Source organism: Vicia villosa, unplaced genomic scaffold, assembly GCF_029867415.1.
Source record: "Vicia villosa cultivar HV-30 ecotype Madison, WI unplaced genomic scaffold, Vvil1.0 ctg.001324F_1_1, whole genome shotgun sequence".
Classification (NCBI taxonomy): Eukaryota; Viridiplantae; Streptophyta; class Magnoliopsida; order Fabales; family Fabaceae; genus Vicia; species Vicia villosa.
Window position 1 is genome coordinate 547,436 of NW_026705575.1, and position 17,913 is coordinate 565,348.

The 17,913-nt window shown below is 33.4% G+C and overlaps 1 pseudogene; it reads left to right on the forward strand.

The window, feature by feature from the left end:
• The first annotated feature begins 803 nt into the window (after positions 1-803).
• Positions 804-1,979, forward strand: LOC131634651 (F-box/FBD/LRR-repeat protein At2g26030-like; annotated as a pseudogene).
• The last annotated feature ends 15,934 nt before the right edge of the window (positions 1,980-17,913 follow it).

Here is a 17,913-nt window from a genome sequence, read left to right on the forward strand (position 1 = left end):
CCTGATAAGTCTATTCTCTCTGGAGAATTAAAATTGACATTAACAACAGTAGGGAGCATTAAATCTCTTATATACAACAAAGTGATTGGGAAACTAAACACAATTAAAACTAAAACATAAAAACTGAAACTGCCGGTTGTAACCGATTACCGCATATAGGGTAACTGGTTACAGTCCAATCACTTTCGCTTCCGTTTCTATGTAAAATAGGGTAACCGGGGACCGGGGTGCAGTTATCGTGCATAGATAAAAATCTATGCACCATGCATAGATTATTATGGACCATTGGATCAAATTTTAGACATCAATTGTTATTACTCAATACTCAATACTCACCACTCAATACTCAATACTCAATACTAGATTAAAAACATGATTCAATGACTTACGTAGGCTTATGCATGGTGCATAAGTAAATCCTTATGCATATTAGTCAAAGCCCGGGAACCGGTTACAACAACTAAACTGGTAAAAAAACATCTTTTTAACAATATTCATATGATAGAAAGAGATGTACTATGAAATTCTAGAAAAGAATTTGAAAGAAACAAAACAAAACATTAAGTGCAGGCGTGCAGCCACACCATTAAGTTGTCTCTGTTCTCAAAGTTGTTTGTTATTGAAAAAGTAATCATTTCAATAATTAAGTTCTTGGAGGTTAACTATCGTTTATTTTCTTGAGAAAACAAACGGACATGAGAGATTGATGAAAGGAAATTCCTATAAGTATCCGAATGTATATCAACTGCAAAAACCGTCAGTAGTAACAAAGCCCAATTCAAAATGGATTAGTATGTTGCCCAATGTGTCACATTCTCTCTTTTTTGCCAACTGAAGATGTTCATGCCACAACTGTTCTTTCAAAGAGATGGATGCATCTCCCCCTCCTAGTTCCCACTCTCGACATCAATGATCAACGCTTTGTGGAAACCCGAAGTAAATCCTATCCCAACTTCATGATGATGGTTTGTGCAACCCTTTTCGCACAAATGGTGCCAAGATACATTGAAAAGAAGATTCCTATCACAAGAGTAACCATTTCTTTATATGCAGGAGTGGAAACTACCCTTTTTAAGAATTCTTTAACCGCGTTAGCCGAACGTGGAATGAGCCATCTTGAACTCTTATTATTCCTTCCATGTTCTCCTTGTTTCATTTTCAGCTTCAGAACTCTCGTGATTCTCAAGTTGAAAGAGATAAGTTTTAATGAATTTTCTACTGTTGTTGAACTTGCATCACTCAAGATTCTTCATTTGTTTAAGGTTTACTTCAAGCAACGATGGTATCTTTCTGAACTTCTTAATGGGTGTCCAATTCTTGAGGAATTTGAAGCAAAAGATTTAACTTTAATGTATGAATGGGGGTTTCATGGAGATAAGGCTAAGTTTATAAGATTATCCAATTTAATCAGGGCAAACATTAATAACATATATCCTTTTTATCATATTCCTCCTCTCACTGCCTTGTCTAACGTTCAGTTCCTGCGCTTGGAAGAGGTTTGGAATAGTTATTTTTTGTCAAATCATATAAGAATAATGAAGCTTTTTTACTCTTTTTATGACTCAATTTCATTTATTTGAAAAATGCATAACTCATGCAGGTGTATGATCGTGGTCTTTTTTCCAATTTAACTCATTTGGAGCTTGTGTTTGCGAGAATGAAGCCTGATTGGTACATGGTATATGGAATGCTCAATGATTGTCCAAATCTTCAATATTTTCTCTTTGACAAGCCTCAACTTCTGAAACCATTTGACCTAAGATGGTTTGAACCGCGCGTTGTTTAGAAAGTGTAAAGTAACGAATTATGATAGATATGAATTGGAATTTGTGAAGTATATTATTAAGAACTCAACATCAATGCAGTCTGTGATCCTCCACACTCCTCCTTTCATAGATCCATTCGACAAGCTTGAAGTTTTGAATGAATTATTCTATGTTGTAGGATGCTCTCCAACATGTGAGATTATTTTTATTTGATTGCTGGCGTGTTTTAGCAAGCCTCCTAGATTATCGAGTTTGTTTTTTTCCCTGTGTAATGCAAGTTGCTTATGTAATAATCCACTCATCTTATATCCATCAATATAAATTTGTTCTTTAGATTCATTTAAAAATTGATGCATCACTTGATATTATGTCTATTAGTTTTTACAATGTGCTATTCAAATTGTACCTAGGTACAAGTTAACATACTTTTTTTAAATACTCCTTTTATTTTATTATCCTATGTCGTTATAACATTTCTCTTATATTAATAAAATATAATTAATTTTAAATAGAAATGTATTTTCAAAGTTATATTTGACATGTTTAAGTTAAGGAAAAAAATTGAACAAGTAAGAAACCACCATCTATTGAATTGAAAATTTGTATGTGAATAGCATAATTTAAAAGAGAAAGTTCGCTAGAGTTTTATTTAGTATTCAAAAGTCTATACAAAATGGATTATAATAAAATATGACTTACCCTCAAACCCCAATCCATGATGCATTATAATAATAATTTTTTAGAGTTTCTTAATCAATAAATAAAAACTTTAAATGGAAAATTCGTCTTCTTAAAAACCTAAGGAGGAGGAGACTGATAGGGGTGGCAAAATGGACAACTCGCCCCGTGCCTTATGTCCGCCCAAAAAAGAACGGGGTAGACAAGTCCGTCAAGTCAAAACGGGCTTAAAAATCAAGTCTTCCCCGCCAAGGTGGCGGGCAGCGGACTTACCCGCCTAATTTTTTATTAATTTATTTTTATATTTTTTAATAGATTAATAGTTTTTTTACTTTCAATTAAATTTTTCACTTTTTTAAAATAATTTTTTATAAAATATCTCTTTAACAAATTTTACTTGAAAAATATTGCATATATTTACAAATAATTGTATAAATTAAATCATCAAGAATTAAAATTACTATAATTAACTAAAAAAAGGGCGGACTTAAGGGGAATATGCTGAATGAATTGGCGAGACGGACTTTAGCTGGCGGCGGGTTTTGACGGGGCGACCATTGGTGGGCGGCGGACCCAAAATTCCAACCGAACTCGCCATTTTATGGCGGATGCGCGGGTCGGCCCAGCGGCCCAAAATCCTAACCCAATCCACCATTTTATGGCAGATGCACGGGTCGGCCCGGCGGGCCACGACCCGTTTTTCCACCCCTAGAGACTGACAATATAGTGTAGTTGTTCTTGGCTAAAGATGATTATGAAGTGACAATCAATCTCAAAGGACTTTGTACGTTCATATAAAATATTGAATTGTAAACAATTTGGATGACATTTTTGCTATCACAAGGAGTATGTTCGGAAAGAGGGACACCCATATCCAAAACAATCCAACATAACCAAACTATTTCAATGGTTGTGGGTGTAATATCACAATATACTAAACTTTTGTAGAATGGTGGGATATAGTATCATGTTTCTTGTTTTTCCAAGAAAAAAAGGATATCCAAGATATAAAAACGTGTGGATGGCATACGTTTTGTGGAGTCGCCATCCCTTTGAATATTAGAAGAGACACGTAATTTCAATGAGGACGATGAGGAAAATAAAAGGCATTGAAACTAGCTTCCTAGATTGTAGCCAAGAATACGAAAAACCATTGTCTAATTAATATATTGTAGTGAGAGAGACAAGAAACTAACAGACAACATGAACAACATAAACAATATTAGGTCTGATTATTGTAAGGTGTAACCAAGCTAAAATCACCTCTGCCTCTTAGGATTTATGTTTTGTTTATTTTCATTTAGCTTTTGGTTTTGGTTTTGGTTTTATCTTTATTGAATCTCCTCACATGATTGTACATCTTAGAGTTGAGTTCTTAAATTGTTTTTTTACACATGCATAAATCAAACAGTTTGATTTTAATCAAATTTTTGAAGTTTAGAATAAAGAGCCACATTAGGGCATGATTCACCTCATGTCAAGTTTGGATCATGAAAAATACTTTATATTTTTCAAACACTACTAGAAAAACTTAAAATAGTGACAGACATTAGAGAGGAATTTAATTTGGTGTCTAATAGAGTCCGAAATCGAGACAGAATATCACAAATTGAGACCAATTTTTAAATTTGAATGTTGGAGACTGAAATTAGAGACGAGTCACACACTCTCTAATATATTTTGTCAGCAATTCGGTCTAAAAAATAAGAAATATTATTTTTTAATAATTAAAAAAATTAGAGAAAGATTTTAGAGCGGGTACTCTTGCTTTTGTAACACATTTTCAAGCGGGTACTCTTGCTTTTGAAGAAAACTTCTGATGTCGTGATACCACGGTTTGTTGTCGATGATCGCTTCTATTGCGAAAATATGAGTAGGTGTTGGAACATTATGAATATATTCCAATATAGGGAGATGAATTGAAAAAGTTAAAGTCCCACATTGATGAATTGAAAAAGTTAAAGTCCCACATTGTATGTTAGTTGAAAAAAACTCCTTAGTCCCACATTGCTTAGGTTAGAAATCTTGGCTAGTTTACTTCATTATATAAGGAAGTCACTTGTTTCATTTCAAAAAAGACCAAAAACTTATTTTGAGTTTTTCCTTCCTCACTCTCATAACTCCGCGTCTTTCGAATTGTCGAAGCGCCAACTTCTCCCCCTTTCTTTCTACTCGTTGAATTTTCCGAGTACTTTCTTGAATTCTCCTTAGAGAATAATGTTAATTTCTCCTCGTTTGAGTTGAGAAATTATAAGTATAATTTTTTCTTGGATTCTCTCAAGAGAATTATTGAAATTTCTCTTGGTTTGAGAAATTACTACGACTGCTCGTTATACCAGATACTAAGATGGTATGTATACCATATTTGAATGGTCTTAGTACCATCTGAGGGTGTATTTCTAGACCGATGATCAACCGTGCAAGTATTAATCGTATAGTATAGAACTGGGCTGTTTTATCCTAGAGGCGTCGTGGTTATTAAGAGCTGCTTTGCATAATTTGGGCAGTACCGCGAAACGTCTTAGAGAAAGCATACTGATCCGCGACTCGACCCGGTAATTCTTCGGTGGCAAACTTGTTAAAATCGTGATCCAACAATTTTAAGACGTTTCGAATTGCCATGGCTACTGAAGAAGTTATTGGTACTTCTGCGGATACTTTCATTGACAAACCGTTCATGTTTGAGAGTTGTCACTTCAAATGTTGGCAACAAATAATTTTCTTCTTAATGTTGAAAAAGATAGCTAACATTTTGACCGAGGATATTTTGTTGCTCCCTTTGGGTCAACCGAACAAACTAACGGTAAGAAATCTGAGGATTAAAAAAAGGAACACGTAATAGTGTTGAAGTTGAATCTGTTGCACAGATTAAAGCGAATAATTTACAGCTTAGAAAAGAAATCACCTTATAGAAAGAATGATTATAACATTCTGAATGAAATCGCAAATGATCTATATGACTATTATAGTAATTGCGATACTTCAAAATATGTTTAAGAGAATCTGAATAACAAGTATGACATTGAAGAAGCTAGAGAACAAAAGAATGATTTTAGCAGCTACGTGAAGTATCAAATGGTAGATGAAAGGTCAGTGGATACCCAAAGTCACGAACTTCAAAAATTTCTCATGAGATAATCACTAAAGATATGTATTTATATGAACAATTTGAATTTCTTTTATTATTGACAAACTGCCCATAGTTTGAAAGTTTTTATGAATTATGCTTTGTTAGAAAACAAAATAATTTTTTATTTAGAGACTGATTATTCTCATTAAAGAAGAATATCAGAGACATGATTAATTGGAAAAGTCTTGGTTGCTTTAAACAACAAAAATAAATTCGGTCTGGTTCTAAAGCCATATGGAAAATCATTATAGAATTAGAACTGCAATATTGTGAACCGAATTAAGAATGGGAACCCTTCTATGGCCTCAATTGCTCCAACTAGACAACAACCACCTCAAAGAAATGACGTTGTTTTCCTTTTGTTTCAACTGTGGAAAACTAAGTCATATGGCTAAGAGATGTAGCATGTAATGCTTGAACTTGATGTAGCCCGTAATGCACGAGTTAACCTGGCTAATGGAAAATTTACTCACATGATCATTGAAATCAACACGATTGATGGATCTGATGGTTGGTGGATAAAAAAATGCGTCTCTCGTCGTGTTTCCTATGATCGTGTTACGTTTAAAACATACACGAATACTAAAGATAAGAAAGTGTTGTTGGAAGATGTCCACACCACTAATGTTATCGATATTGGAGAAGTGGAACAAGGTCCACCTATGAAAAGACTTCAATCTTGAAGGATGTCATGTATGCTCCCGAGATTATAAAGAATCATGTTTATGTTTTTTCTTTTTCTTATAAATAAGGAAAGATTTAGTCAATTTATTGGGGTAGATTTGTACACCATCATCACAAAGAATGATATTTTTGTGAACGAAATTGATAAGTTTAAAAACTTTGTAAAGAATTTGAAAATGATTTAGTAAGAATTTGTAGTGATAGGTAATATGTATGATTCTAGTTTATTTAATAATTTTTATAAACTACATGAAATTGTACGTGAAACGACTGCTCCATATTCCCCTGAAATGAATGGTAAAGTAGAAAAAAAGAATAGAACTCTTACTGAACTTTTTGTTGCAATTATGATAAATTCTGGTGTTGCACCTCATTAGTGGGGGAAATTTTATTGACTGTTTGTTATGTCCTGGATAGAGTTCCCAAGTCAAAGAGTAATATCTCTCCTTATGAGATATTAAAGAAAAGACAACCAAACTTGTCTTATTTGAGAACTTGGGAATGTCTGGCTTATGGCAGAATTCTGGATCCAAAACGAGTTAAACTCGCTAGTAGAGCATATGAATGTGTACTCATTGGATATGCAGCAAACAGTAAGGCATATAGGTTTTATGACCTAAATGCAAAAGTGTTCATAGAATCAAATGATGATGATTTCTAAGTATACGAATTTCCCTTCAAATCGAGAAATAGTGGGGGCACTCAATTGAGTCACATTCTTGTGATAAGAAGCACAGAAAGCAGCGACAATGCAGAAACCGAACTTCGACGAAGTAAAAGAGTAATAGTTTCTAAAGACTATGGGCCTGATTATGCGGCTTATAATGTAGAAGAAGATCTAGTAAATCTTCAAGAAGCCTTGTCATCTATGGATGCATATTTATGGCAAGAAGCTATAAACAATGAGGTAGAATCTCTAGAGTCTAACAAGACCTGGAACTTAGTAGACTTGCCTCCTGGATGCAAACCAATCAGTTGTAAATGGGTTTTAAAAAAGAAACTAAAACCTGATGGAACTATTAATAAATACAAGGCTCGCCTTGTAGCCAAAAGTTTTAGACAAAGAGAAAATGTAGATTTCTCCGATACCTTCTCTCCAGTCACTAGAATTACATCCATTAGGGTACTTGTTTCAATTGCTGCTATTTATAATTTAATAGTACACCAAATGGATGTTAAAACTGCCTTTTTAAATGGTGAGTTAGAAGAAGAAATCTATATGGAACAACCAGAAGGGTTTGTGATCCATGGACAAGAAAACAAGGTCTGTAAGTTAGATAAGTCTCTGTATGGACTAAAACAAGCTCCTAAGCAATGGCATGAAAAGTTTGATAACTTAATGATATCGAATGGATACAAAGTGAATGAAAGTGACAATTGCGTTTATTATAAATCTGAGAATCGCATATGCACTATCATATGTGTATACGTAGACGATCTGCTCATATTTGGATCAATTATTCATGCCGTTAATGCTATGAAATCATTATTGTGCAACAATTTTGATATGAAAGACCTCGGAAAAACAAGTGTGATTCTTGGTATCAAGATCACTAGATCCGAGCTAGGGATTTCTTTAGATCAATCATACTATCACTAGTGCAGAAAGTACTTTTTACATCGGGTAAAAACTACTTTTTACATCGGGTCTGGACCCGATGTAAAGCCAGGCGATGTAATAAGTCTGAGACATTTTACATCGGGCCAAAGCCCGATGTGAAACATTAGCATACCACATCGGTTGAATTCAGATGTCTGATGTGAAAGATAATGCAATTTTTTATTAAACAAAAATATGCGCTATATTTTACATCGGGTATTCATTTTGCCCGATGTAATAGATGACCTTTTACATCGGTTTTTAGAAAGGCCCGATGTGAAAAATCATGCCATTTTTTATGCGCCATATTTTACATCTGGGTGTGCATTTTACCCGATGTAATAGAGTACATTTTACATCGGTTTTTAATACGGCCAGATGTAATATCTTTTCTGGTTTTTAGCATAATTTGATTGTTATTCCAATTTTCCCTATTTTAACCTGTAATTTTTTTACCTAATTTCCAATATAATACACAAATACTACACAGACCAATGTAAGGTCGCTACTTTGCACATTTTTCCCACAACACACAAACCACATTTAATTGCACCAAATAGCTAAGATATATGCATATATATTCGTCAAACTATTCAAAAGTATTAATTTAGGATACACAAGTGTACAAAATGATAAGAAAAGTTTACACACATTTTCTACTACAAAATAAAAACACTAAACATAAAGTTATTCTTTATATAACTCAAAGAAACATTTTGCCCAATGGAGTCGCAAATCATACAAATCTTCTTGTGTTAATTCTGTAGGATCATCAAATACCTACAATACGTAAATGTATAATAGAGTTATTCTTTGAAAATTATCATTAAGTTGCAAAACGCGAAGTAAATAACAAATTAAAGTTATTTTTTTACCTGCATCCAAGATCCAGTTATATTTGCAGAGACAATGTCCAACATATTTTTCATCACATAGTATCCACAATCATTAGAGTTATGTTGTTTCCTTGTCTACAAATGAAAAACATAATTATTGAATAATTATCATAAAATTAAGGGTTAATGAACTTTTTCGTCCCTTTAAATATTTCAAATTTCGTTTTTAGTCCCTCCAAAATTTTCCTTCAAGAAATCGTCCCTTCAAAATTTTTCTTCCGAACTATTGGTCCCTAACGTCAAATTTCGTAGCTAATCGGTGGCTAAAGTCGTAGCTAATTTCTAGCAAATTTGACGTTAGGGACCAATAGTTTAGACGAAAAATTTTGAAGGGATGATTTCTTAAAGGAAAATTTTGGAGGGACTAAAAACGAAGTCTGCAATATTTAGAGGGACCAAAAAGTTCATTAACCCTAAAATTAAATATAGAATTATAATTTACATCACACTTACATTGGGTCTATGCCATGTAGCCTTTTTTCTATTGCCATAATTTGCAAATTGATGAACCTCAAAAGCACTAATTAAAAAAAATCATTTAAAGTCACATAAAATATGAAATTACTTATCAATATCAATTTAAAAGATAAAGTTTCTTTGAAAGATAAACTTACGTCGAAACAATTTTCTTCGTGTCTTTATCAATACCACCATGAAGTGAACAAAAGACGACCACAATATTGTCTCTTGGACACATGACTATTAATTGCCAATGATCTCTGTACATGTGTATGAAAATACAAAAGTCACATAAAATATCTATGTTATATATCAAAATTAAAAAATAAGAAACAGAAATTCATAAAAACTTACCCATGAATAAGTGGTAGGAGGTGGCAAACTCTATAAACTCTAGAAATTACTTTTAGGAGGAGGAAGATCTTTTTTAGCATTACTTTCAGCAAACTCTAGAAATTCCATCACCCCATGTTCGTACTCATCACTTAATCGATTAGCTCTCATCCAACTACGATCCATACCTACAACGTAAACTTAATTAATACTTAGAATAAATTCTAAGTATAGTTTTTATATAATATCAAATAATTGTTATAGCATATGTTATGAGGGACAACACTTTAGGCTTACTAAAGTATTCTTTTAATTAATACTTAGAATCAATTCTAAGTATAGTTTATATATAATATTCATACCTACAACGTAAACTTAAGAACAACTAAAACATTGGTGAAATTTGAATCAATTCTAAGTATAGTTTATATATAATATGACGTGTATATATATATATTCAAATCGCATAGGTCAAAGTATATTTAATCACTAATTTTAATTTGTAACCTTTAATCACTTTTCCTAAGGAAGCACTGAATTATTTTATCAATTTTCAAAGGCAGTGAATTATAATATAGAGCCGTTTTTTAATACTTTTCCTTATTTTATTCGATGATGATAACCAAGAATTGTGAAAGGGACATGATAATATAGCTTAGTAAACAAAATAATGAAAAGGGAATATGGTGGTAAGATATTGTTATATTGCATGATAGCTGTGCTGTATGATATGTAATGCACCTATCTTTTTTTGTAAACATTTCTAATGCATAATGAGTACTCGTCTGATCCTCATAAAATGTCCTAGCTAGCTAACATGTTTTGCTTGAATTGTATATATACCCCACTGATCTTTCATAAGTTCCCCAAAGGATGAAACACAAAAGCTCAATTATTTTGTACTGTTTTTAACTAATTATTAATTAAATTGTATATATACCTCAATTTTTTGTATAATTATTAATTAAATTGGCATAACGGACAAATATTATATATTTTATTTGCAATTTATGTAATATATTTTATTTGCAATTTATGTTGAAGTAAAAAAATTAAATGAAATTAGAAACTCCAAGCTTTGGGGAAAACACCTCCAAAAAAGAAGCTAATCAAGATGGGTTGGGCACTAAGTATAGTGATATGAATTTGATTAATGACACTTTGTAGGTAGGGTCACATTATCACAATGTCAAAAAGGAATTATTCATACACCTAATAAGTCTAGGAATATACCTTGTAAGGTAAAAAATTCAATCATTCTTCTAATCAATTATTTTCATTCTACTTAAAAGAAAAAACATGTCGATAAAATTTGTGTTGCCGTAGGTCCTACAAAACATGGGCATCCTATTTCATCCATTATCAGAACTATTCTGTCTCGACAAAGAAGAAGAAAAGAAAATTAACACAACCACGTGAATAATTTTTCACAAACTTTTTGTAACTAAACTTTACCAAGAACAAAAATCTAGCAAGATTTAGAAATCAGTTTCTTTTTTTTTTTAAATTAGATATTGTCCGCACAAAATTACATAGATTAATCCTTGAGATTAAAGACAAATATAACAGTAAAATGATAGCAAGATAATGTAGTAGGTTACCTTAGAAAGAGGAGGCAACAAGTGGTGGTGGTGACGGCGGAGGAAGGGTTACGGCGGAAGAAACTGGTTAGAGACGGCGGACGAAACTGGGTGACGGCGGAGGAAGGGTGACGGCGGAAGAACCTGGTTGGAGCGGCGGACGAAACTGGGTGACGGTGGAAGAAACGGTAGTCGGTGGTGGTTACGGCGGAGGAAGGGTGAGGCGGTCGTCGCGGAGGAAGGGATGTCACGGCTGAGGCGGACGTCGCGGAGGAAGGGTGAGAAATAACGCAGAAAGAAGAAAATAGTGGAAGGGGCGGCTGAGAAATAACGCAGAAAGAAAAAAATGAAATGTTTGAGTATAGTTAAGGTTTTAGTGGAAATGGGCACTTTTCCCATCGGTGGACATATGGGCTGATGTAACAGGCTTTATAAATTATTTTCATTTTAATTACAACTTTGCCACCGCATTATGTTTTCCCATCGGTGGAAATATGGGCTGATGTAAAAGCCCAATTAGTAAACTTTTCCCATCGGGTTATTATTAGCACCGATGTAAAAGGCTTTATAAACTATTTTCATTTTAATTACAAGTTTGCCACCGCATTATTTTTTCCATCATTGGAGTTAAATATCTGATGTAAAATCATTAAATCATATTTTTTTCACATCAATTTATTATAAAACCTGATGTAAAATCCTTTAAGAAATATTTTACACATCAGTTATCTTGATACCTGATGTAAAATCTTGAAACCAAATCTCTTATTTTTAGTAGTGTATGTGGAGAAGATCTTAAAGAAATATAAATACTTTGATTGTAAACCTGTGTGCACACCATATGATCCAAGTGTGAAATTGTTTAAGAACACTTGTGAAAGTGTAAGACAAACAAAGTATGTGAGTATCACTGGCAGCCTTAGATATGTCACTGATTGTATTAGACCCGACATTATGTATGTCGTAAGATTGTTGTCATACCCCAAAATTTGCCCTCATATATAGGGGTGATCGTATCCGAACCAATCCAAAAGCAAAACCGCAAATCGAACCAATCCAAACCGAAACCGCAAAAAACCGCGTTTGGTTTGGATGATTTTGGATGGTTTTTGGACTGAACCGCACGGTTTGGTTTGGTTTGCGGTTTTTATTTCACGAAACCGAACGGAACCGAACCAAACCGCATATTTAACTTAAGTTTTAAATTTTTATAATTAATTTATTATCTTTCCAAATTCAATTACGCACAGCCACATCTAACGTTTTGAATTTTAATAATTAATTTATTAACTTAAGTTTTGGCATAATCCACTTAGTTTTTGTATTTTAGTTCTCTACGGTTCTTGTAATATAATTTCTTTTGTATGGTATAATATCATATATTATATTGACATTGATTTACTTTCCTTTTTCCTTTTATTTCAGTACATTTTTATTTTATAGTGTAAACCGCAGTCAACCGAACCGATCCTAACCGCATTGGTTTGGTTTGGATGACTTTTTAAAAATCAACCGAACCAAACCGAACCGCATGCATTTTTATCTCGCGGTTAGGATGACTTTTATGCTCAAAACCGAACCAAACCGCACCGCGAACACCCCTACTCATATATGTGTCATTGTCATTTTATTTCAAATAAGTGACATGGCACAACGTGTAAGGATTTGAGCGTAAGAGATACAAGAGCAAGAGGTCTCAGGTTCGAATCCTACTACTGACATTTTTTATCTTACTAACTTTATTTCTGTTTTAAATTTATATTTAAAAAAAAATAAAAAAAAAATAGTTTTTTTAATATTTAAATATTATTTTCGTATTTATTATTCATTATTTATTAAAATTTTTTTTTCACTTTATTCATATTTTATTCACAAAAATATCTAAAAAAATATATTATAAAATAAAAAATTTGAGAGATTTGGTTCTCCTTTTCTTTTTTAGATGGTAACCTCTATTTTAAGAGTGAATCTATATAGTTGATTAAAATAATCATAAATTGGAATCAAATAATATTTAATTTTGAATTTTAATTATTTTAATTGATTATTGGTTTTGTTCCATTTTAATCATTCTAACCTAGTTTTTTCTGTTATATAAACTAACAACAACTAACCCTTATTGGGGATGCCTCTCTCACGTACATAATATTCCACCGAAGCACCATAACCAAAACAAGTCACTCCATCAAAAAAACCAGTCATTCCCGTGCATCTGCCGCTGTGTATCAACAACAACAACCCATGCCAGAAAAGCTCCGACGTCCGTAGATCCTCCACGCGGCAGCTCCACAATAAAGGTTGTGAATTTCTTTTTCGATTGTGAGATGTAGTGGTTCTGTTGCGTTGATTTTGTGGCTGTACCATTTATCATACCGTTAACAGCAACATCGTGAAAGCACTCAATCACTGCCGCCGCCATCGTGACGTCTTTGGTATTATTTTCCAGGTAGTGTGCCATGCTTGTTTTGAATTTAAGGGTGGTGCCTGAAATTGGTATACAAGCCAAAGTGATCGAGAGAGAACGCTTACGTCATTTTAAAGTTGGATTTCATTTAATCTTAACTTTTCAAATTTGTTAATGTTTTCACTTTTGTTTGTTTCAATTATTTTTCATTTGTTATTTGTGTTAATATTTTTTCTAGAAAAAGACATGCATATCCATGTACTGATGTACGTTTCATGCCACTTAGATTTAAGTTTTCTTTACTAGGCATTTACTGTGTGTTGGCTATTTTGGTTTTAAAACTATTTTTTATCATTCTAGATAAAAAAAATATTCATATTTAATTTAATTAAAAAATCACTTCACATTTGTTTCAATATTTTTTTAATTGTAATTAGTATTTGTATTAATTTCCCCATTTATTTATGTATTGTTTTGTGAGGTACTACCATCGTGAGCATTTGACTGCTCTGCAGACATTCATAGCTTATGCATGCGTGGATTAATCTAACGTTTTAGAGCCTCCAGTCCCATGGTGGACCTTCAAGCCATCACAACACCTAATCCAGAGCTAAGTCTTATTTTATTTTTAGTTTTAATTACTTAATTTCTTTTTAATTATTTATTTCTTTTCTTTTCTTTTTTTTATTATTATTTTTTTAAAAATTTATATTAACTAAGTAATATTATATTTTAATCATTAATATTAAATCGAAAGTCCGATTTTGCTTATAACATTAAAAATAATTGTTTTTTAGGCTTTTTAAATTAATAGTTATTTTAGGTAATAATTTAACTTTGGCTAAATGAAATTTATTTTTATGCCCTAAACCCTGATGTTAGCATGATAACTAATCACTGTCATTGGTAAGTGTTGTCCATTAACCTTAGTCTAGATTTTTATCCGTTCCTTCCATTAACCATAGTTAATTTCTGTCCCTTTTGGGGTTTGCCTTTTACCTTGCCATTTTTTGCCCGAATTATTACCGTTTTAATTTTTGATCTGCCACGTTATAATTGTTGAGATCACTCATACACTAAAACCTTTTCTCTTCTTTGTGCCAAATTTTCAGGGTTGATCAAAATCCTTCGACTACGCGCCATGCCAATAAAAAAGCTAAGTTCTAATCTTATTTTTATTTAAATGTTATTTTATCTTTTAATTTTTGCTTTATAGGTTAAATTAGGGTTTACTTCAATGGTCAATGAATCTCTCCTACACCAACCCTTGTTTATTTTCCTTTTAATTTTCAGAGTCGATTGAGAGTTTGAGGAAGATCAAGGCATTCAAGGGTTTATCTTAATTATTGTTCCCTCTTATTTTCTGTCTTTTATTTCCCCTTCCCCGCAGGTGTTTATTGTAAAAGGACATTATGTTTTTTTTGCCTTTATTTTTTAACTGCGTGGTTAGTAATCCTAGGGAGTGTAACCCTTGTTTAAAACAAATTAGCTCACTAATTATAAGATAAATAACTGAATTGAACCACGTGATTGTTGCACCCACGCACCTTTAGGGTAACCTCTTCTGTTGCCTTATTCAATTGTTGCCTTGTTGCCTCTAAGTATACTAAATAGTCAAGTCCCTCGATTCCGAGGATACCTAAAGCAATGTTGCCTGTTGCCTTCAAAGTTATTGAAACTCCCTCGATGTTGCCTCGTAAATAATTTGTCCCTATTGCTAAGGTATCCTCGCATGATGCCTAAAAAGATAAAATGACTATTATATCCTTCCCTTAGACTACCCGCCCTCTTTATGGCAAGGGACAGTCTTATGGCGAACGATTTCTCGATGACCCTTCAAATCCAATTGAAAGACTTCCTGCCCTCTTATGGTATGGATGGACCCTTTCACCCGAAAAGCTAAAAGAACATTTTTTCAAACTTAGGGTAAGTAGCTTTTAATTGCTTGCTCGCTTCAAATTCAAATCAAAAATACTTTTCCCACTCATTTTTCAAATACTTTCAAAACGAGGTTACGCTTATTTACAAGCTAAAGTCCTTAACAAATCTTTTTCCTATTCACACCCTACTTTTCAAACAAATCAAAACAAAGTGAGCTAAGCAATTAAGAGCCCATGGATAACCATGGATGCAAAGGGTGCCTTACACCTTCCCTTTGTATAACTTACCCCTCAAACTCAAAATCTTTAAAAGGTCTTTTCCTGTTCTTTTAGCCTTTCCTAAATTGGATAAAATAAAAGTCGGTGGCGACTCATGCTATCCGCAACATTTCAAATAAAGTCAGTTCACCGTATTACAATTGTTATGCATATTTACTAGTAGACCGAGTAACGAGCACTGACAAGCTATTGAGCGAGTCATGAGGTACCTTTAAAGGACCATAGATCTCGGCCTACATTATCAGAAATTTCCTGTTGTACTTGAAGGATACAGTGATGCAGATTGGAATACCTTGTCAGGTGATTCCAAAGCTACTAGTGGCTATGTATTCAACATAGTTGGAGGAGCTGTATCTTGGAAATTAAAGAAACAGACTATCCTGGCTCAGTCCACGATGGAGTCTGAAATGATAGCATTAGCAAAGATTCCCTTATAAGAAGCATGTTGGTTAAGATGCTTGCTAGCTGAGATTCCCTTATGGGAAAAACCAATGCCAGTTGTGTTGATCCACTGTGATAGTATCGCGGCTATTGCAAAAATTGAGAACCGTTATTATAATGGTAAAAGACATCAAATAAGAAGAAAGCAGAACACCTTTAGAGACTGTATCTCTAAAGGAGCTGTAAGAGTGGATCATGTACGCACTAATGAAAACTTAGCATATCCTTTGACGAAAGGATTAGCTAGAGAGAAAGTCCATAATACATCCAAAAATATGGGACTAATGCCTATACAGAAATGAGTTGCTCATGATGGTAACCCGACCTAAATGACTGGAGATCCCAAGAAATAGGTTCAATGGGTAATAACAAGTTGTGAGTAATATGAGGCGATCATGCTAGAGTAAATAAAATAAGCATGAATCCTGAAGTAATAAGAGGATGAGATAATAGAAACTCTTAATGAGATCTATACTCTATATGAGGGAGTACCTAGGCTACAGTAGTACTCTTAATAAACTCACCTATGTGATTGTGGAACTGAGGTCGGTTCCTATAGAGTTTCGAGGAAAAATTCCTAGAGCCTTCACTAAACCGGGATACACGTGCAGGGCCATTAAAAGCACGGGCTATTAAGAATACACCTTAAGAAAAGGTTGTGTGCGGGTCTGATGTCTGAGATAGAGTTCAAGACAATAGTGTTACTCTTGTTGAATCGGAATCCTACTTGCTACGCAAAGGTTCAAGTCGTAGACACCTTTGCTTATGCACAATCTTAGAAACGTTTGGCGTTACTTCTGAAACACTTTTTTAAATTCAAGTGGGGGATTGTTGGAACATTATGAATATATTCCAATATAGGGAGATGAATTGAAAAAGTTAAGGTCCCACATTGATGAATTGAAAAAGTAAAAGCCCCACATTGTATGTTAGTTGAAAAAACTCCTTAGTCCCACATTGCTTAGATTAGAAATCTTGGCTAGTTTACTTCATTATATAAGGAAGTCACTTGTTTCATTTCAAAAAAGACCAAAAACTTATTTTGAGTTTTTCCTTCCTCACGCTCATAACTCCGCGTCTTTCGAATTGTCGAAGCGCCAACTTCTCCCCCTTTCTTTCTACTCGTTGAATTTTCCGAGTACTTTCTTAAATTCTCCTTAGAGAATAATGTTAATTTCTCCTCGTTTGAGTTGAGAAATTATAAGTATAATTTTTTCTTGGATTCTCTTTAGAGAATTATTGAAATTTCTCTTGGTTTGAGAAATTACTACGACTGGTCATTATACCAGATACTAAGATGGTATGTATACCATATTTGAATGGTCTTAGTACCATGTGAGGGTGTATTTCTAGACCGATTATCTACCGTGCAAGTAGTAATCGTATAGTATAGAACTGGGCTGTTTTATCCTGGAGGCGTCGTGGTTATTAAGAGCTGCTTTGCATAATTTGGGCAGTACCGCGAAACGTCTTAAAGAAAGTGTACTGATCCGCGACTCGACCCGGTAATTTCTTCGGTGGCAAACTTGTTAAAATCGTGATCCAACAGTAGGCCTATCAAGGCGCTTAACAGAAATTATAGGGACGTCGTTCCATTGATTCACAATAATCATGGAAGAGAGTGTAGCTAATGCATCAATCATGTTGTTTTCTTCATACAAAATGTAATGAAAGTCCACTTTGTCGAAGAATGGTAACAACATTCTTGCACAGTCTTTGAGAATAAATTTCGAGAAGAGAAATCCATATTCTAAGATCTACAATCCAGGATAGAAATATCATA